Here is a 22,373-nt window from a genome sequence, read left to right as displayed (position 1 = left end):
ATATGTTATAAAAAATGTTATATATGCTATAGTATGTAATTAATAGTTCTATAAACGTAAAGTATATCATACTTTATGGGTGGTCCAATGGTTCAATGTAAAACAATTGTTTAATTCAATAAGAGTTTTATACGTTTGGTAGTATGTCATAAAAGCTACAATCACTGGTATGACTATACTAATAAATGTCATACTTTCGAATGTTATTTCACTTTTTATAAGATATGTCAATAAGAGTTTTATATGTTGGGTCTAATCACGGATATATATGACACTATATATGTCATACTCGAATATTATGTTACTATAATATATGATATTATAATATATGCTAGTAAGAGTTTTATATAATATATATGACACTATATATGTCATACTCTAATGTTATGTCACTTTTTATAACATAATTCAATGATATACGTTGGCTATATGTCATACTCAAATGTTATGTCTCTTTTTATAATATATGTGAATTAGAGATTTATACGTTCGGTAGTTGAATCACATATATATGACACTATATATGTCATACTCAAATTTTATGTCACTATTTATAATATATGCTAATAAGAGTTTTATACTTTTGGTAGTATTATTAGCGCTAGAATCGCTGATAGATATGACACTATATATGTCATACTCGAATGTTATGTCACTTTTTATAATATATTCGTTTGGTAGTATATGATAAGAATCACAGATAAATATAACACTATTTTTGTCATACTAGAATGTTATGTTAACATATGACATATTCCTCTGCAAAGCTCCAACCTTACGTGATGTTCATAGTCCATTGTGGTATGAACAAAGAATGTTCATAGCTCATGACTATGAACAATCATTGTTCATAGTAAGAACAATCAATTGTGGTATGAACACTCATTGTTCATAGCTCAACACTCATTGTTCATAGCATTGAGTGTTCATAGCTACCGGACTATGAGCGATCATCTGTTCATAGCTTCTGAACTATGAACAATCATTGTTCATAGTCGAATTGTGGCATGAACAAAGAATATTCATAGCTCATGACTATGAACATTGATTGTTAAGTAAATGCGTCACATTATGGACTATGAACATTTCAGCGGTTTAACACCACTCAAAGACAAATCCTGAACAATCAATTTTTCTTGACTTTTAACCTTCAGAATTTAATGAATGCGACCTATAAGATGCTCCCAATAGTATGATTATGAGTTCCACACATAACACTCAGTATCCATCCACCTTCGTTGTTTCGTAATTCCCCTTTCAACACAAATGGACAGCCACATTTTTTTTGGAATAAACTTGTCGTGTGTAGAGAGACAATCGGGGTGTGACGAGTATTACTCATAAGTTAATATTTCATAGAGTACAGAGTACGTGACCTACTACCCCGTATTGCATTGTAAAAAGCATGGATATATGTTATAAAAAAATGTCATATAGGCTATAGTATGTAATTAATAATTCTATAAACAGAAAGTATATCATACTTTATGGGTGGTCCAATGGTTTAATTCAATAAGAGTTTTACGTTTGGTAATATGTCATAAGCGCTACAATCACTAATATGACTATACTCATAAATGTCATACTCGAATGTTATTTCACTTTTTATAAGATATGTCAATAAGAGTTTTATATGTTGGGTCTAATCACAGATAGATATGACACTATATATGTCATAACTCGAATATTATGTTACTATAATTTATGATATTATAATATATGCTAGTAAGAGTTTTATATGATATATATGACACTATATATGTCATACTCTAATGTTATGTCACTTTTTATAACATAATTCAATGATATACGTTGGCTATATGTCATACTCAAATGTTATGTCTCCTTTTGATAATATATGTGAATTAGAGATTTATACGTTCGGTAGTTGAATCACATATATATGACACTATATATATCATACTCAAATGTTATGTCACTTTTTATTATATATGTTAATAAGAGTTTTATACTTTTGGTAATATTATTAGCGCTAGAATCGCTGATATATATGACACTATATATATCATACTCGAATGTTATGTCACTTTTTATAATATATTCGTTTGGTAGTATATCATAAGAATCACAGATAAAAATAACACTATTTTTGTCATACTAGAATGTTATGTTAACATATGACATATTCCTTTGCAAGCTCCAACCTTACGCGGATGTTCATAGTCCAATTGTGGTTTGAACAAAGAATGTTCATAGCTCATGACTATGAACAATCATTGTTCATAGTCAGAACAATCAATTGTGGTATGAACACTCATTGTTCATAGCTCAACACTCATTGTTCATAGCTACCGGACTATGAACGATCACTGTTCATAGCTACAGTTCTATGAACAATCATTGTTCATAGTCGAATTGTGGTATGAACAAAGAATATTCATAGCTCATGACTATGAACATTGATTGTTAAGAATATCGTGACGGTATGGATTATGAACATTTCACGCGGGTTTAACACCACTCAAAGACAAATCTGAACAATCAATTTTTCTTCACTTTTTAACCTTCCCTAATGAATGCGACCTATAAGATGCTCCCCAATAGTATGATTATGAGTTCCACACATAACACTCAAGTATCCATCCACCTTCGTTGTTTCAGTAATTCCCCCTTTCAACACAAATGGACAGCCACATTTTTTTGGAATAAACTTGTGGGTGTGTAGAGAGACAATCGGGGTGACGTGAGTATTACTCATAAGTTAATATTTCATAGAGTACGAGCACGTGGCCTACTACCCGTATTGCATTGTAAAAAGCATGGATATATGTTATAAAAAATGTCATATAGGCTATAGTATGTAATTAATAGTTCTATAAACATAAAGTATATCATACTTTATGGGTGGTCCAATGGTTTAATTCAATAAGAGTTTTTCGTTTGGTAGTATGTCATAAGCTACAATCACTAATATGACTATACTCATAAATGTCATCTTGAATGTTATTTCACTTTTATAAGATATGTCAATAAGAGTTTTATATGTTGGGTCTAATCACGGATAGATATGACACTATATATGTCATAACTTCGAATATTATGTTACTATAATATATGATATTATAATATATGCTAGTAAGAGTTTTATATGATATATATGACACTATATATGTCATACTCTAATGTTATGTCACTTTTATAACATAATTCAATGATATCGTTGGCTATATGTCATACTCAAATGTTATGTCTCTTTTTATAATATATGTGAATTAGAGATTTATACGTTCGGTAGTTGAATCACATATATATGACACTATATATATCATACTCAAATGTTATGTCACTTTTTATTATATATGCTAATAAGAGTTTTATACTTTTCGTAGTATTATTAGCGCTAGAATCGTTGATAGATATAACACTATATATGTCATACTCAAATGTTATGGCACTTTTTATAATATATTCGTTTGGTAGTATATCATAAGAATCACAGATAAATATAATACTATATTTGTCATACTAGAATATTATGTTAACATATGACATATTCCTCTGCAAGCGTTCCAACCTTCTGTTATGTTCATAGTCCAATTGTGGTATGAACAAAGAATGTTCATAGCTCATGACTATGAACAATCATTGTTCATAGTAAGAACAATCAATTGTGGTATGAACACTCATTGTTCATAGCTCAACACTCATTGTTCATAGCATTGAGTGTTCATAGCTACCGGACTATGAACGATCACTGTTCATAGCTACAGAACTATGAACAATCATTGCTCATAGTCGAATTGTGGTATGAACAAAGAATATTCATAGCTCATGATTATGAACATTGATTGTTCGTAGTACGTACAGTATGGACTATGAACATTTCACGCGGTTTAACACCACTCAAAGACAAATCCTGAACAATCAATTTTTCTTCAGCTTTTAACCTTCCGACGAATGCACGATGATAAGCACCCAAAACTGTAATATTAAACCCCGAGAGACGTAGCAATTTGGTCGATTATGTGTTTAATAATCATGTAATAATTATATTTTCGTACTTTTGTAGGATTCCGCAAGTAAAATAAATATAGTGATAAAACATGCATCGAAGTACAGGAATACGGGAATAATTGAAGTTTCCCACTCAACCCCTGTGAAGCCGAAGTTTTCAAAAGAACAGAACCAGTGCGGAACGGGTCCACATATAAAGAAGCAACAAACTTCTGAAGCTCAAATCGGATAAATCTAGATGCCGACGTTGGCTAGTGAAGCTGCTAAGTACAGGAATACGGGAATATGTGGAATTCCCACTCAATCCCCGTGAAGCCCAACAAAGCCTAACTAGAGCCGAAGTTTCCAAAAGAACAAAACCAGTGCAGAACGAGCCCACATATAAAGAAGCAGGAAACTTCCGAAGCTCAAATCGGCTAAATCTAGGTGCCAACGTTGGCTAGTGAAGCTACCATAGCGACCCGGGCGACGAACTTTGCGCAAGGACAAAAAGTCGTAAAAATGCCAAATCGGCGCCGCCACTGGACACACTAAGTGGACACACTCTGCGGGCCCAGAAGGCAGGATGAGTCAGCATAGGCAGGTGGAAAAGAATGGTTTCAAATTGATGCCACCTTGCAATGAGAGAATACACGTACTTGTTCAAGATGGAAATGAAATTGAGCAAAGGGACAAATACAAGGCGCAAGCGGACGAAACATTAAATGAGTTTTGTTTCATAAACAAAACTTGGTTTAAAGGAAGTCACGTGAAAACAAAACTTTGATATTCAAAGTTTTGAATGTCTCAATTGAAGAAACAGCCAAAACCCAATTAAATCATTCTCCAGTCTCCAGCCTATATATATGAGGGGGTCGCCTTCATTATGACCCCTTCAGCATATTAATGCTTTAGCTACGCTTAGTTTTTTCTTCTTTAGTACTTACATTCCGCCATTTCCATTTCAGCAGCTTAATACTGTAAGTCATTTTACCCTTAATAACAGTCATTTCTTTTCTAGTTTAATTTACGTCACGCATTTATTTACTTAATGTATCGACAAGTTTTATTATTCCTTCTATGACCATGAGCTAATCCCCCTCCGTGGGAGGGTTCTGTTGCCTTTCGTGTGAAAAATCGAATTGACTCGTTAATATTCTAGAATCACTACTTAGGAATTAGGCATAGAATTGACATCCGGTCCCAAAATGATCGAGGAGGCGTACATAGTTGGATGGCGATGCTCCAGACGGTCGTAGCGACCAAATGTGTTCGCGACGCGACGACTCCAGTGTCGACAACTCTCCAATTCGTCCGGTGATGTGAAATGTGTGGGGAGCTGAAATAATATACCGAGAGATGAGGTATTATTGAAACTCCTTATGCTAGTGAAATCGACCTAGAGATGTGGGCATGCACTAGGGATCAATACTCGGCGTCGTCTCCAAAACGAGGACGAACTAGAGATGTAGTGATTTGGTAATAAAACTGTTGAAAAATGATTCTTGCATGAGCATGATTAACTCTCTCCCTGTTTCTCCATCTTGTTTACCTACATATAATCGCCCGTAATAATTTACATTATTTGCATTACCGTTATTTTAATTAAACCAACTAAAAGAAACCTAAAAAAATCCTACTCACTAAAATTTGTAATTCGGTTTGAACCTATCCGAGCCCTAAGGTTTGGACGATCCCTTTACTCGACCTATCCTACCAAACCCACGTGAGTAAGGTAACTTGACTAAAACGCGTCACGACTATATACGGACGTTGGACTTTGGACTTCGGACTTTGATTTGTGGACCTCGGACTTAAGAAAACAAATGGCTGAAAACCAAATAAACGTTCGAATAAAATAGCGTTTATCAAAATGGTGCCGCATTGCACGCTAAAGGACTCTGGACTTAACGTAATAAACTGGAATACATCCATAAAACCCTCCCCTTACCTCCTCATCTTTTTAATTTCCATTTACATTTACAATACTAACAAGTTACTGAAATAGTTTACATTAACTTTTTCTACTAACAAATATCGTGAACCAAGTTTGTTTATTTTCATTGCTTACGCCAGTCTAAGTACTCGTAGGAATTTGAAATCTTGAACAGACAAAAAAGAGTCGGACGAGACTGAATTAGTAGTAGCCTTGAGACTAACACGAGTATCAACACTCCGGTTTTCAGGTACAGGCCACTTTCCTTTTCAGTACTCTTTTGGGCTCTTTGGTCCTGTTTTACTAGTAAGAATAAGCTCGGGAGTAGTCGATCGCTATACGAGGAATCGCGGGATGCCAGGTTTCAAACACTTAAACTCCTCAAACTTTGTCGAGGATATTATTTGCTATAACCTGTTTTACCTCGTATATTTGTATGTTGGCATGAGAACTCTGTGCATGTAAAGATGGTTCGTCATCACATATTTACGTAACACAATAAATATGATTCGAATATATTTTGATATATGTGTAGCGCCAAACCACTTGCTTAGAATATTTTTGTATGTGTATGTTACATCAATTCACGTACGCGGTATTCAATTGCATGAGTTCGTTCTCGACATTCCCTAGCTCCGCATTATAACTTACATAGTTGCACGTATAGGTAATATAGATTTGCATGGGTAGACTTTTTGCGTAAACTAGTATATGTTAGTTAGTTTCTATTTTGGCATCTATCGTTTTTTTATTTCGTAATCACGTCTCCATAATACACTAATTACGTAAATTAAAATAAAAATAAATAAAAAAAAAAAAATAATAATAATAATAATAATAATAATAAATCATAGTAATTAAAAAAAAATCATCTAAATCATCTTAATAACACCCCGCATAATACACCATCACATATTATCATCCTATTCCATCAGTGCCTAGGAAACTTGAAAAAATTGAGGTTGCCTAATTAAGGAACGTGCTGGCACGAACAACTTCCCTCAATTCTCTCAGGTGACTGGTCGGCTTTGGAATATCCACACGTTATCCTAGCTTACCTTTCGAAGTTAGCATTTCGAGGAAGGCGTGTTTCAACTCCCTCCTTCCTAACTTCTAAAAAACTCCAGTCATTATTCGTTCCTTATGAGCACTAAATTAAAATTTATATTTGTATGAGACTACGGTCTGGTAAACATAAGGAATTAGAACTTACATATCATCGTCGAAAATACAAGAAACAACTGTTTATGTTATCTCCTAGGCATAGTTCCTCCTCCGTAAATCAACCTCGTCAAACATCTCCGTTTCCATTATCTCCTTTAATTATGGCTGAAGAAAATCTCACAGTCGAGAAACCCTTTTCGGATTTCTATACTGCCTTACAGGAAGGACCTGCTTCCTGCATTAAACTCGATGCGATTGTAGGTGATTTTCGTATTCCGCTAAACATTTTCGGTTTGTTACCTGTTTACCATGGTTTAGACCATGAAAAACCGTACAATCATCTTCGTCGGATGCAACAAGTAGTCACCACTTTCCGCCATCCGACCGTTACCAACGAACAAGTCTTGCTTAGGTTGTTTCCCTTCACCTTAGCTGATAAAGCTTCAGTTTGGCTCGCCGGACAAAGCGCCCGCAATCCATTGACACATGGGCCAAACTTGTTCAAGCATTCATGATAAAGTTCTATACTCAAAAGAAAAAACTACAGAAATGCTTCAAAAGATTCAATTCTTTTCGCCCGGCACCCCGGGAATCCTTTTCGGGCGTGGAGCGGATTTTGATCTACTTCTCGAATGTCCCCATCATCAACTTCGACACGGCTGTATTAGTCCGTTCATTCTTTAATGGTCTCTCGACGACCATCAAAAGGAAACATTAGATATCATGAGCGGCGGTTGTTTCATGGACAAATTTCTTGAAGCATACACTTTTCTTGAGAAACAGGCCTCACGAAGCACCCATTGGGGAAACACTGATTCTTCTAGATCTTCTAAAGACACTCCTACCAAAGTTACGTCTATGTTCGAGGTCAAACCCGATCCGGAATTAAAAACTCTAATCGAGTCCCTAAACAAAAAGGTCGATGCTCTTTCGGTACAAGTAAATGAACAAAAACCCAAACAGGTCATGGCTGCCAACGCTTCCCCATGCCCTCTTTGCTTAAGTCCTGAGCACACCGATTCTTATTGTCCTTTGGTATACGAGTGTCCTCCCCAACCTTCTGAAGAGGCTTGTGCTTTCAACATCCCTAATGCACCTTGGCGACAACATCCGAATTTAGCTTGGGCACCCCCTGTCCAACAACAAGCTCCTTCAGGTGGCAACAACGTTCCTGTACGACCACCCGCGAACTACAATTCCTATCGTCAAGGAAATCATCCACTATTTCAGCAAGGGCAAAGTAATTTTCCCAACAACGCAAATATGGGGTACCAAAACAACCGCAACTTTGTTCCCGCTAACCAAGGATATGGCTACCAAAATCAACCCGTGAATAATAACCGTGAACTAGTTCCTGCTGCTCCTTTGGTAATCCATCCACCGATAAAACGGCTGAAACTTTCCCGACATACATGAATCAACGAGAATCAAATCCTAGCTTCTATCCAACGGTTTCTTGTTTGTTAGCTCGGGGATAAAAGTCAAAAGGCGTGTTCCCCGCCAAGGCGGTTCAAACCCTAAGCCTACAAACACTGCGCCTTTGAACTCAACAATGCACCAAGACCTAGTAATCCAAGCCGGTGAGGTAAATGCCATCACCACTCTTCGTTACGGCGAAACCATCGACAATAATATACGTATGCCAGACGAGGAATCGACGGAAGTCACGACTGATGTCCTTCCAACTCCTACCTCGCAACCTATAACGAACGAAGTTGTACCTTCAAAATCTACACCTACATCCCTAGGAAAAGATACCACTAATCGTTATACGCGATTCCGTCCAAAAGCTCCGTTCCCTGCCCGTTTGGTAAAGAACAAACATGATGAACATTTTGATGAGATCCGTGAAACCTTCAAAAATTTGACCATAAACTTACCTTTCCTAGATGCGCTAAAGCATTTGCCCAAGCATGCCAAGTTTTTGAAAGACATGTGCACCACCAAACGACGTACGAATGTACCTCAACAAGCGTTCCTCACTGAGCAGTTTCCTCGATTACCACTACCAATGGTGTGGTAAAGTACAAGGACCTGTGTCGACTAAGCGTACCATGCACGTTAGGCGACAAGTATACAACTTCTTGCACTTTTAGACCTAGGTGCGGTGTTAACCTACTTCCCTACTACTTATTTAAGCGGTTAGGTCTTCATGAATTGAAACCTACCAATATGACTCTCTGCAACTTCGCGGATCGGCTCCATCAAGTACCCAAAAGGCATAGTAGAGAACGTTATAGTAAAGGTCCAAGATTTTTACTACCCAGTTGATTTTGTCATTCTAGATACTGAAGTAGCCTGTGACTCCATCCCTATCATCTTGGGACGTCCTTTCCTTGCAACTGCCAACGCTCTCATAAATTGTCGGGACGGTTCAATGACATTGTCTTTCGGGAACCTTTCTGTCGAACTCAACGTGTTCAAATTAATGAAACAGTTTCCCGATCCTATAATGGAGGGCGAGATTAGCTTGGTTGATAGTCTGGAACATGATTATTTCACAAACTCTTTTCCCCCAGACGAGATACACCAATTTCTTTCTTTTGATAATCCGGAGTTTGACGATGACTCGTACATAAGGGATGTCCATGCATTATTAGAGTCAGTACCACTATTTGACCCTAATGCTTCGGTGCAAACTAATTCAGAAGAACCGGATTCACTCTTTTCCATTGAAGAGATGATCCCTCACGAATCCTTGATCCCCAAACCTCCAACTCCAGATTTAAAACCTTTACCCCCAGATTTGAAGTACGTGCATCTCGATCCAGATGGTAGTCACCCTATAATAATTTCTGCTCACTTGACTACAGACGAAGAGGCACGTTTGATTCATGTCATTCGTGAACACCGCTCCGCTATCGGATGGTCCTTAGATGATATCAAGGGGATAGACCCTAGCATATGCACGCATCGTATACATCTTGATGACGGCACAAAAACGTCGCGAGAACCACAACGCCGCCTTAATCCCGCAATGAAGGAAGTAGTGCGAGAGGAAGTTCTACGTTTACTTGATGCGGGTATCATATACCCTATCTCAGATAGTGACTGGGTTAGTCCCGTCCACGCGTTGTTCCCAAAAGTCCGGCATTCAAGTTGTGCAAAATGAAAATGGTGAGTGCATCTCCACTTTCGCATTCCTTTGAAATGGAGAATTTGCATTGACTATCGCAAACTTAATGCCGAGACCCGTAAAGATCACTTTCCTCTCCCATTCATTGACCCGGATGCTAGAACGTTTAGCGGTCATGCTTACTACTTGTTTTCTTGATGGCTATTCGGATACTTCCAAATTGTCATCGATCCCGCCGATCAAGAAAAAGACAACTTTCACGCGTGTCCCTTTGGAACCTTTGCATACGCATCGAATGCCTTTTGGTCTTTGTAATGCCCAGGGACTTTCCAACGCTGCATGCTTCACATTTTTAGTGATATGGTGGAACGTTATATGGAAGTCTTCATGGACGACTTTTCCATTTACGGAAATTCCTTTAACGATTTGTTTATCCAACCTTTCCAAAGTTTTACTTGGCGTTGTGAAGAGAAAAATCTGGTACTCAATTGGGAGAAGTGTCATTTCATGGTTACCAAAGGACTTGTTCTAGGTCATATTGTTTCAAAAGGCGGGATAGAGGTTGATAAGGCTAAAATTGGTAAAATTTCTTTCGCTACCTTTCCCCATGCGGTTAAGTGATATCCGTGCCTTTTAGGCCACGGGTTTTTGGGAGATTCATTCAGGATTTTTCTAAAGTTGCTTTCGACCCTTAACCAATCTCTTTAAGGATGCGATATTCGACTTCAATTTCAATTGCAAACAAGCTTTTGATACTCTAAAAATGCTCTAACTACCGCTCCTATCATTCAACCCCCGATTGGTCTCAACCATTCGGCCCGATGTGTGACGCTAGCGACTTTGCTATTGGTGCCGTGCTAGGCCAACGGCGTGACGACAAACCCGTTGTCATTTACTACGCTTAGTAAAACTCTTAACGACGCTCAACGTAATTATACCACAACGGAGAAAGAGTTCCTAGCTGTTGTCTATGCTTTGGATAAGTTTAAGCCCTACCTAGTTGGAACATCGACCATCGTGATATATCGACCACCATGCCGCAATTTGGTACTTACTTACCAAAAAAGGACGACAAAACAACGATTGTTCATTTGGATCCTTCTCTTACAAGAATTCACCCCGGAAATCAAAGACAAGAAAGGAACTGAAAATGTAAGCCCGACCATTTATCAAGGCTGGTTGGTGACATCGATAGTGATTTCGAAGCTATCGGTGATTCCTTCCCGCACGAATACTTGTACTCTATTTTTCATCTCCATGGTATGCGGATATCGTTAACTACCTAGTTCTTGAGGAAGTCCCCTCCTTTTGGTCACGCCCTAATCATAAAAAGTTCTTATCCATCGTAAAAATTATTATTCTGGGATGAACCCTACCTCTTTAAGTATTGTTCCGACTAACTCATTCGTATTTGCATTCGGACCGGGAACACACCGACGTATTATCCTTTTGCCATGAACAATCTTTACGGAGGTCATTTCGATGGGAAAGAAAACTGCGGCCAAAGGTGTTACAATGTGGTTTTCTTGGCCTACCCTTTTTCGCGATGCACCGCTAACATTTGCGTAGCTTGCATTCGTTGTCAACACCTAGGTTGAATTACCAAGCGAAATATGATGCCCCTAAATCCTATCTTGATTTGGAAATTTTTGATGTTTGGGGCATTGATTTTATGGGACCTTTCCCTATTTCTCAAGGTTTTCTATACATTTTAGTCATTTGTAGACTATGTGTCCAAATGGATTGAGGCACTTTCGCGATGTCGCTCAAATGACCATAAGATTGTCGTGATATTTGTAAAAGAAAACATTTTCTCTCGTTTTGGTGTTCCCAAAGCTATCATCAGTGATGGGGGTACACATTTTTGTAACAAATTTTTTGGGTTTTTAATGAAGAAATATGGAGTTACTCACAAGGTTGCTACTCCATACCACCCACAAACGAGTGGCTAAGTAGAAGTCTCCAACAGAGAGATAAAGTCTATTCTGGAGAAAACTGTCAACCCATCAAGAAAGGACTGGTCTCTCCGCTTATCGGATGCCTTGTGGGCATACCGAACAGCATTTAAGACACCTATAGGGATGTCTCCTTACCACATTGTTTTTGGAAAACCTTGTCATCTGCCAGTTGAACTTGAACACCGTGCCTTTTGGGCCATCAAAAGCCTCAATTACAATATCATCGAGGCAAAAGCGAAGTTTAAAACTGCAATTAAATGGTGGAGGAGATTGAAGTGATGCTTATGATCTCTCGAAATCCTACAAAGCTAATATGAAAAGAGTGCCACGACAAGCACATTTTGCGTAAGGATTTCAAAATTGGCAAAAAAGTTTCTTTGCACAACTCCATATTACACATCTTTCCCGGTAAATTGAAAACACGATGGTGCGGTCCTTTCATTGTGTCGGTTTGTTAAACATTATGGGGCAATCTCTTTGCTTAATCCAAAAGATAACAGTGAATTTCAAGTCAATGGACAACGCCTAAAACATTACCACAATTACGCTCACCGGATGTTGAGCGGACTCTTCTTGAGAATCCGGTTTTACATCGACTAGATGTTTCATTTGGCGTACTCAATCTTGTTTCTATAGAGGGTGCGCCATTTTGGTAGCGGGCCATCTTCTATCTTATGATCTCCAAAGTTCTTTGAAGTGTGTGGTTGCAAGCGGAACCTTAGTCCACAAAAACTCTTTACGTTAACCGAGTATAAATGTCTTCGTAACACGAGCAAGCGTGCTTTTCGATTAAGCGATGGGTACCTAAAATTTCACCTCCTTCCTTTCTTCCCTTTTCTACTCTCTACCTCGCGAACTTCAGCTAATCATTTGGTGTAAGTCTCACTTATCACGAATAGGAAATGGTCGTAGTTCTTTTGCTCTCGTAAACGGCGATGCTTGTGAAGGATGGGCTGGTGTATGCATTGCCAAACACCCTTCTGTCTAGGCCCAGACTTCCTATCCGATACTAGCCAGTTTAAGGTATACTTTTATCTAACACCAGCTGTGCAGGATAATCTTCGTCGCCGCGCTGTTTCTCCCACAGGTTGGGATTCGTCTTAAGAATCGGACGTTAAAAGACTCGATTCGTCTTGAGGATCTGATGTTAAAAGACTCACCTTGTAAATATGTTTATATTGTTGCCTGTTCCCTTTGCATTAAGTTTTGCACATGGGATTCATGTCAAACCTCAGATGTTGCATACTTGGAACACAAACGGGCAATGGATTCCACCAGACCAACCCTAGAATTGGTTACTTTGAGTCCCTTGGGGCGGTTTGAGGATAGCCGTATGTAATAAGGGCAATTTTATTAGGCAAGGCGGCGCCGCGGTCGGGATGGTACCGCCCCTGCCCCTAACCCCATAATACATAGAGGTGAAGCCACAGTCTGGCTGGATTGGGTTCGCCCCAGAGCCGACATGACAGTTGTCTATGATTTAAGATGGTGACTCCCCTGGACATCCAGTGTTTTTCACGTATATCTCCCTTGTATGTAAATAAAACCTTTACACTCTCCTTTTCTAAAAAAAAAAAAAAAAAATTGTGACTTTCAAGAATGACTCATACAATTGGATAGAATTTTTCGTGCCGATCATTTCGATATCTCATTCGTCCAATTCGGAGTCCAAACGAGTCATGGGTACGCATTTAGATTTTTAGGTTTAAATCAGGCTTTAGGCTTGATTTGGGCTTCGAGAAAATTTTTGGCCCAACCAAAATATCGATTTCTCGGTCCATTTAAACCCAAAAAACCCAATAACACGCGTCACAAATACACGATTCGTCTTCTTAAAAAACCGGATCTTGCCCCCTCTTGAATTAGTCTCGCACGAGACAGGCCCACACTAAAACTAGGTCTCGCGCGAGACCCTCACAGCTCCGATCAAGATTTCCTTCCGTTAGATCATCACAATTCTCCCCTCATCAGTAATCAATAGCCATCCTCTCTACGACCAAAGCAATGGCGGAAAGCAGCGGATTTGTGTTGAAAAAATTTGGGAATTTGTTTGAAAATGGGATGTTTGCTCCATTCTTTGATCACGAAATTCACTCTAGAGGATGGGAGAGTTTGTTATATGCCAATGGAGGGCTTTATTCTAAGGATTTGGTGATGAAATTCTACGACAATGGAAGCTTTAATGGCGACCATTTTTGGTCACCGCCGAGGGGTGTCGCCACGAAGTCACACCGGTGTTGCTCTCGGGATCACGGGCATTCCAATCTGGTCGACCACGTACTGACTCAGCAGAGTCCATGTACCCACGGACTTACGACCTAATGCTCGACACGCTAATCGAGGGAGAGTACAACATCGACGGGAAATGCGCGTATCGTATTTCGGTCGCGACGGAACCAGCTAGCATGTGACTCAATGGTGGACTGAACGCGTCATTGGCACCCGAAGCCTTCCGACATCAACAAGACCTTCCTCCACCTTCTCTCGGATCCTCCAGGGGCGAAAGGGTAACTTCGCATCGTTACCTTCTTTTTGATATTATCACACATGCCACTCTTAAGTCGACCCCCCTTGCCGTTCTAGTAACGCAAGTCATGATTAATCTGGGATTTCTGTCTGCCACCCCACTACTCCCTATACCACAATATGAGAATATGCTGGTCTTTAAGAAATGCATACAAGACCATTGGGAACCCACAGCACCTAGGGCTGCCGAGCACGCTAACGTAGGATCCTCTCACCCACCATACTTTGATGAGACTGCCATAAGTAAGATCACCCAACCCATAGAGACCCTACGTGCAGTGAACAGTAGTCTGAGAGACATGTACACTCGCCAAGTATCAATGAGACGTACCTTGGGCGAGTTAAGGACAGATATGACCACTCGCCACGAGTCGATGACAGACAGCATGGGCGAATTCCAGCAAGAAATGAGAGCCTCCATGACTGCATTTCAAGACAATATTCTTACTCGCCAGAACCAGTTCTAGCGAATGATCATGGCGAGCCAGCATCAGTTTTAGGCTCAGGTGATGGATACTCTTGGTGATATCCAGGAGCAGTTAGCCTCCACAGGAGCTCGTCTTGACGCGACATCGCGGGACTCACGGTTCTTCTTCGCGGCCAGGGATTACGCTCTGACACGGAGGATCATCAGTAGCTAGATTTTTTTTTTTCCGGTCTTGTATAATATTTATATCTGATATTTTATTTTCGTGTTTGCATTTTCTAGCTTAATAGTAGATGGTTCCTAAATATTTCTATCTTGATATATTAGCTATATCTAATATTATAGTATATAGGTAGGAACATATATTGGTAATAATAAATTATATACATATATATAAATATATTTCACATGTCATACTTAAACAACAAACTTTAACGTAAGTAACACGTTCAGAAACCGATAATGAAAACGCATCAAAAAAACGGTCAGAAAACGGTCATGAACCACATCTAAAAAACGGTCATGAACCATATCTAAAAAACGGTCAGAAAACGGTCATGACCACATCTAGAAAACGGTCAGAAAACGGCAATTTTCTTTCTATAAATAAGTTCAACTCTTCCTCCATATTCACTCATTTCATATTCTTCCCTCTACACTTCTTATTCTAAAAACCGTTTTTGGATCACTCCAAGCTCAAGATTCATGGATGCACTAGAAAAGTTTGAGCAGCAGCAGATTGAATATGCTACTCAAGTCTTCATGCTCGGTTGTTTTATTATAGTCATGTTGTTCATGTGGCATATAGTTCTATCTAACATTTAGGTTTGTATTTAAGTCATCATTATCATTATGTTGTGTTTCCATACCGTTTATGCGTTCTTACATCTTATTGTAATCATATATCTACAGTTTCCTTGTCTTTCTACTTAAAAAAAAAAAAAAAAAAAAAGGCACTCCTTGTCACATGCCCCAATCTTCTCATCCACACTACACCCACTTTTGCGCATATCTTAGAAGATACACGTGGCCTAACTACCCTGTGACACCTCAAAACGTATCTTTTACACTTTCGGATGGGTGCCTATTTATAACAAGGATAGACACCTCAAAAATTTAACTTCCCTTTTTCCAAAATAATTTTTCACCACTCCATCTTTAATGGCCCTCACTAGAAGTTTCGTACCTGAGCAAAATTTTATGGAAAATTTCCAAAATGGTCTTTTTCATCCTTTTTTTTGACACTGAAATATTACGTCGAGGATGGTACCCTCTTTTACACCATAAGCAAACATTTTATTCCAGAGAATTGGTCTTGTTATTTTATAAAAGCGGTTATTTCCAAACGGACAATTTTTTTGTCCGTGCTAACGGATCTTGAGCATGAATTGACTATGGAAATCATCATCTCTGAGGTACTTCAAATTCCTATTACAAACCAAGGAGTACACGCCGAGATTCACCTTTCGATAATATCCGGCATCGATGTTTTGCAACTATCCTTCACGGCGAATACAACCGGAAAAACCGTATTTTTATCGGCGATCTTTGCAAAAGAACCAATTATCGTGATCCAATGGGTAGCTCATAATGTCATCGCACGCCCAAGACTTCGAAATAACCAAACCCTCCTCCATTTACTGCGGGTGTTGCGGACTAACTGCAATGATTTTTGCATTATTAAATTTCTCGGAATGCGATCGCGACGTGCTAGGAAAAAGGCAGCCCCTTTACCAACCATTGTGACACTTATCATGATACATTGGGGTTTTCTAGTACTTCTCCTCACACACCTCTTGAACGGCTAACATTCTTACCATTCACTTTCGGTATGTAGGAACGGATTCTCGGAACCCCGGCGTTGCAAAGAACCATGTCGGGTGCGGGAACCAACGAAGATTGTTCCACCGACAACATCTTTCATGAAAATGCATTATGCAACGTATTTAATCCCATGGAAGGGCTTCGCTTTAATTCAACAAGGACTGATGACATCATTCAAACGTCGAACATTATTATCACGGCCTTCTTGAATTTCGGGACTGCGGACAATAAACGAAGAGGAACAAGCATAAGTCTTGCACAACCACAACCAATTCTTGGCAAATCACACTCTCATAATGGAGAACCACGCCGAGATTTACCAAACAGAAAGCAAAATGTTGCAACAGGCTGTTGCACGGATTGACGGCATAGAAAATCTTATAAACGGATCCCTCCCACAAAAGGATCCTCGTCGTTACTTGGGCCAATGAAACCATTTAAATTTTGCAATTTTATATTATTTATCATTTTCTTTTTATTTTTTTAATTTTCGTATGGTAATTTGTTTTTACTTAATTATTCTCATCATACTCTAATATTTGTTTATCCTTGTCTAAACAGGTCACATTTTTTCACACAATGGAAACTCCAAAGATGATTCCAGAACAATCTTTCCATTCATTGCTGAATTCTCCGGCATATGGACATCTTTTCAGAGACTACATCACTCAAGTTGGTTGGAACTCTCTCATTCTACACCCGGAGTAGACATACTCCCCAGGTTTGGCAGTTTATTTTTATGATAATATGGAAGATCTACTAGCTGTCCAGGGTTTCCCTTTGAATGGGTTTACACTACGTATTGGTAACACCCGACACGCTTTTTATGAGCCAGCGGTGGCTATGGCTCTAGACCTTCCTCCTCTTCACCCGGATCTCCCCATTCAATACATGATAGAGAATGACCTTAATGACTATTCTAGGGAAGATTTTGCCTGCCGGTATGGCGATGACCTTGCCCACGTCAAAGAAGCGTGCGAAGGCGGCCGATGGCGAAATTCACTATTCCACTAGCCAAGGTATGACCATGAATGTTGGAACCGCCATGTTATTTATTCTTCCAACATCATGGGGATTGGCATTTTTCCATTGCATCAAAGTCAGCATGTAAGACATTCCATGCATTGGCCCAAAGAACATACCACCTTCGACATTCTGAACTAGTAATTGAGAATCTTAAAAGGCTCGGTCTTTTCGGCAACACTATATCACCCCGCGATTCACGAAAGATGCGGGATAGTGAGGACGCATACTTCCCGAGTTTGCAGCCACCACCTTCGGATTTGGGTAAAGGTCGACTCTATGTGTCTAACAAACAAGATAATTCGTTCTTTTGCGATTTGGGACATGGACCGCATCTACAAGGTATCTTAAGAAAGTTCATTCTTTCCCTGATGATGATAAAATGATAGCTCATCTAGACAATGCAAAGAAGAGGAAGTGGAGTGAAGTCTAGAAAGCTATGATAGATTGGCGGGATGCGAAGGAATGGCATTTCTACAGGGACGAGGCAAGGACAGACTATCCCCCAGTTCAAGGATGGGGCAATGTGAGTTGATGCATGTACATATTTGTTTTACGTTTTGATGTAAAATAAATAAATAACCTAACTGTGTGCTACTCTAACAGTGTGCTTCTACTTTTATGATGTATAATATATAGTGTGTTACAATAAATTTCTGTGGAAGATGTCAGCTTTATTTTTGCTCAAAGCCTCTCAGGTATACTCTTTCTTCCTCTTAACACTTTGAGGACCACGATTGTCCGATTGTTTGGGGTGGTGAGAACCTTTTGCAAAAATTAGGCATGCATAGTTGTATATAGTTTACTTAATGTCTAAATAAACGTATTTAGTAACAAATTATCGTTTCCCTTTCTATGATGAAAAATATTTAGAAATCTCCCCCTAGCATCAAAATTAGAACTTGTTCTTAGAAACTTAATTTAATAATGTATGCAATAGTTTTACATCTTTTCATGAGCATTCATGCAACCGACTATCATTAAATGTACCGTTGAAGAAGTTTCGGGACCCACGGTTAGACAACTTAATTTCCATATCCCGTAAGAATCTAACCAAAAGCCTCAAAATGTATGATATATGAGTAATGACACGGAGGAGTAGTTCTTCCGAATAGAGAAGTTCACACGCCTACTTACTTGATCACTACCCAAATCCTAAAGAGAATTTAGGCCTTCTTTTGATCGATATAGCAAAAAATTCAAGACTGAAAAAAAAAAAAAATTTACCACTAGTCGCCCCACTGAACCTTTCATTAATCCTTTCTACTTCACCAAAAAAAAAAAAAAAAATCATTACCTATCTAGTAACCACAAATAAATAAGCCTACCTAGATGATGAGTATGAGAAATAGGATGAAGTGCAGAAAAATGAAGAGAAAAACCTTGTCACAAATCAAAATCAGTTACCTGTTTCAGAAGAAAAGAAAAAGAACAAAATAGAAACATGTTTCCAAAAATCAAAAGAAATGTCAAGGTTAGAATTCTCCAACAAAAAAAAAAGGAATACAAAAGCTTGAAAAATCCAAGTATGGAAACCCATGTTAGAAGCAGGAAAGAAAATAAGGATTCTCTAGTATAAATATCTTGAAGACCTTATTCTCTCATACTTATCATTTTTGAAGTTTCCATTCCATTTTCTTCTACACTACCACCTAAGCCCCATAACACCTAATAAAGACCTCTAGCTCAATTAGGAATAGGATAGTGTGATAATAAGTAGTAGTTGTGACTTCTCGACCTCGGCTTCTCTAACTGTCATTGAGTATGTGAGGAAACGTGTGCCCACTACACACTGGAGATAGCAAAACTTGAGTGGAAAAATAAGAAAGAAATTGTGTTTCGACACATACCTGTGAGAACCTACTTAAGGACGCTATCCAAAGGATAGAAACGGCCTTGCTCGTACATTTCATTATTAGATCACTGCATGCATACTCATATGTAGATGTTTCGATTATTGTATGTATATTAACTTGAATTTCGAAAAAATAAAATCCTTGTTTCCCTTGCTAGTGAGATGTCTCGATACCTGAGATTAATTAAGGAAACAAGCCTTTGGTTACTGAGTCGTTGTAGTATAAATGAAGTTTGTGAGTATCTTCTCTGGAAAACTCTCACGAGGCTATAACTCGTCCACTAGGGAATTCCTAGTGGTTCAAGGCCTTGTTGCATACGGTCAATGCAACCGCACTCTGCGAAATGAGATTTAGCTTAGGACAACACATTTTTTGACCACTTATCGTTTTAATGTCTCTTCTTTGCTTGAGGACAAGCAAAGTGCTGTTTGGGGGTGGTGTGATAAGCACCCAAAACTGTAATATTAAACCCCGAGAGACGTAGCAATTTGGTCGATTATGTGTTTAATAATCATGTAATAATTATATTTTCGTACTTTTGCAGGATTCCGCAAGTAAAATAAATATAGTGATAAAACATGCATCGAAGTACAGGAATACGGGAATAATTGAAGTTTCCCACTCGACCCCCGTGAAGCCGAAGTTTCCAAAATAACAGAACCAATGCGGAACGGGTCCACATATAAAGAAGCAGCAAACTTCCGAAGCTCAAATCGGATAAATCTAGATGCCGACGTTGGCTAGTGAAGCTGCCAAATCTGAGAATGGGGAATATGTGGAATTCCACTCAATCCCGTGCGGAAGCCCAACAAAGCCTGACTAGAGCCGAAGTTTCCAAAAGAACAAAACCAGTGCAGAACGGGCCCACATATAAAGAAGCAGGAAACTTCCGAAGCTCAAATCGGCTAAATCTAGGTGCCGACGTTGGCTACTAAAGCTGCCATAGCGACCCGGGCGACGAACTCTGCGCAAGGACAAAAAGTCGTAAAAATGCCAAATCGGCGTTTAATTGGACGCCACTAGTGGACACACTCAAGGCCCGGAAGGCGGGGATGAGTCGGCATAGGGCGGTGGCAAAGAATGGTTTCAAATTTGATGCCACCTTGCAATGAGAGAATACACGCACTGTTCAAGATGGAAATGAAATTGAGCAAAGGGACAAATACAAGCATGGCGCAATTGACTAAACATTAAATGAGTTTTTTTTCGTAAACAAAACTTGGTTTAAAGGAAGTCACGTGAAAACAAAACTTTGATATTCAAAGTTTTGAATGTCTCAATTGAAGAAACAGCCAAAACCCAATTAAATCATTCTCCAGTCTCCAGCCTATATATATGAGGGGGTCGCCTTCATTATGACCCCTTCAGCATATTAATGCTTTAGCTACGCTTAGTTTTTTCTTCTTTAGTACTTACATTCCGCCATTTCCATTTCAGCAGCTTAATACTGTAAGTCATTTTACCCTTAATAACAGTCATTTCTTTTCTAATTTAATTTCTGTCCTGCATTTATTTACTTAATGTATACAGCAAGTTTTATTATTCCTTCTATGACCATGAGCTAATCCCCCCCTCAGGGGGAGGGTTACGCTGCTCGTGTGAAAATCCAGATTGACTCGTTAATATTATAGAATCACTACTTAGGAATTAGGCATAGAATTGACATCCGGTCCCAAAATGACCGAGGATCTGCATACAAAGTTGGATCAGCGATGCTCGGGGATAGCCTCGCGGCGATGCGATCAAAAAAATGTCTCGCCGACGACTCCACGGTGTCGAATGACTCTCCAATTAGATCCGGTGATGTGAAATTGTGCCAGGAGCTGAAATAATATATCAGATATGAGGTATTATTGAAACTCCTTATGCTAGTGAAATGCGACCTAGAGATGTGGGCATGCACTAGGGATCAATACTCGACGTCGTCTCAAAACGAGACGAACTAGAGATGTAGTGATTTGGTAATAAAAATTGTTGAAAAATGATTCTTGCATGAGCATGATTAACTCTCTCCCTGTTTCTCCATCTTGTTTACCTACATATAATCGCCGTAATAATTTACATTATTTGCATTACCGTTATTTTAATTAAACCAACTAAAAAGAAACCTAAAAATCCTACTCACTAAAATTTGTAATTCCAGTTGTGAACCTATCCGAGCCCTAAGGTTTGGACGATCCCTTACTCGACCTATCCTACCAAACCCACGTGAGTAAGGTAACTTGACTAAAACGTACGACTATACGGACGTTGGACTTCAGACTTTGAACTGTGGACCTCGGACTTTGGACTGTGGACCTCGGACTTAAGAAAACAAGTAACTGAAAACCAAATAAACGTTCGAATAAAATAGCGTTTATCACACGACTTATAAGATGCTCCCCAATAGTATGATTATGAGTTCCACACATAACACTCAGTATCCATCCACCTTCGTTGTTTCGTAATTCCCCTTTCAACACAAATGGACAGCCACATTTTTTTTGGAATAAATTTGCCGTGTGTAGAGAGACAATCGGGGTGTGACGAGTATTACTCATAAGTTAATATTTCATAGAGTACAGAGTACGTGACCTACTACCCCGTATTGCATTTTAAAAAGCATGGATATATGTTATAAAAAATGTCA

The sequence above is a fragment of the Coptis chinensis genome, chromosome 1, assembly GCF_015680905.1.
Source record: "Coptis chinensis isolate HL-2020 chromosome 1, ASM1568090v1, whole genome shotgun sequence".
Classification (NCBI taxonomy): domain Eukaryota; kingdom Viridiplantae; phylum Streptophyta; class Magnoliopsida; order Ranunculales; family Ranunculaceae; genus Coptis; species Coptis chinensis.
The sequence above is the reverse complement of the archived record's forward strand: the minus strand, read 5'-3'. Positions refer to the sequence as shown.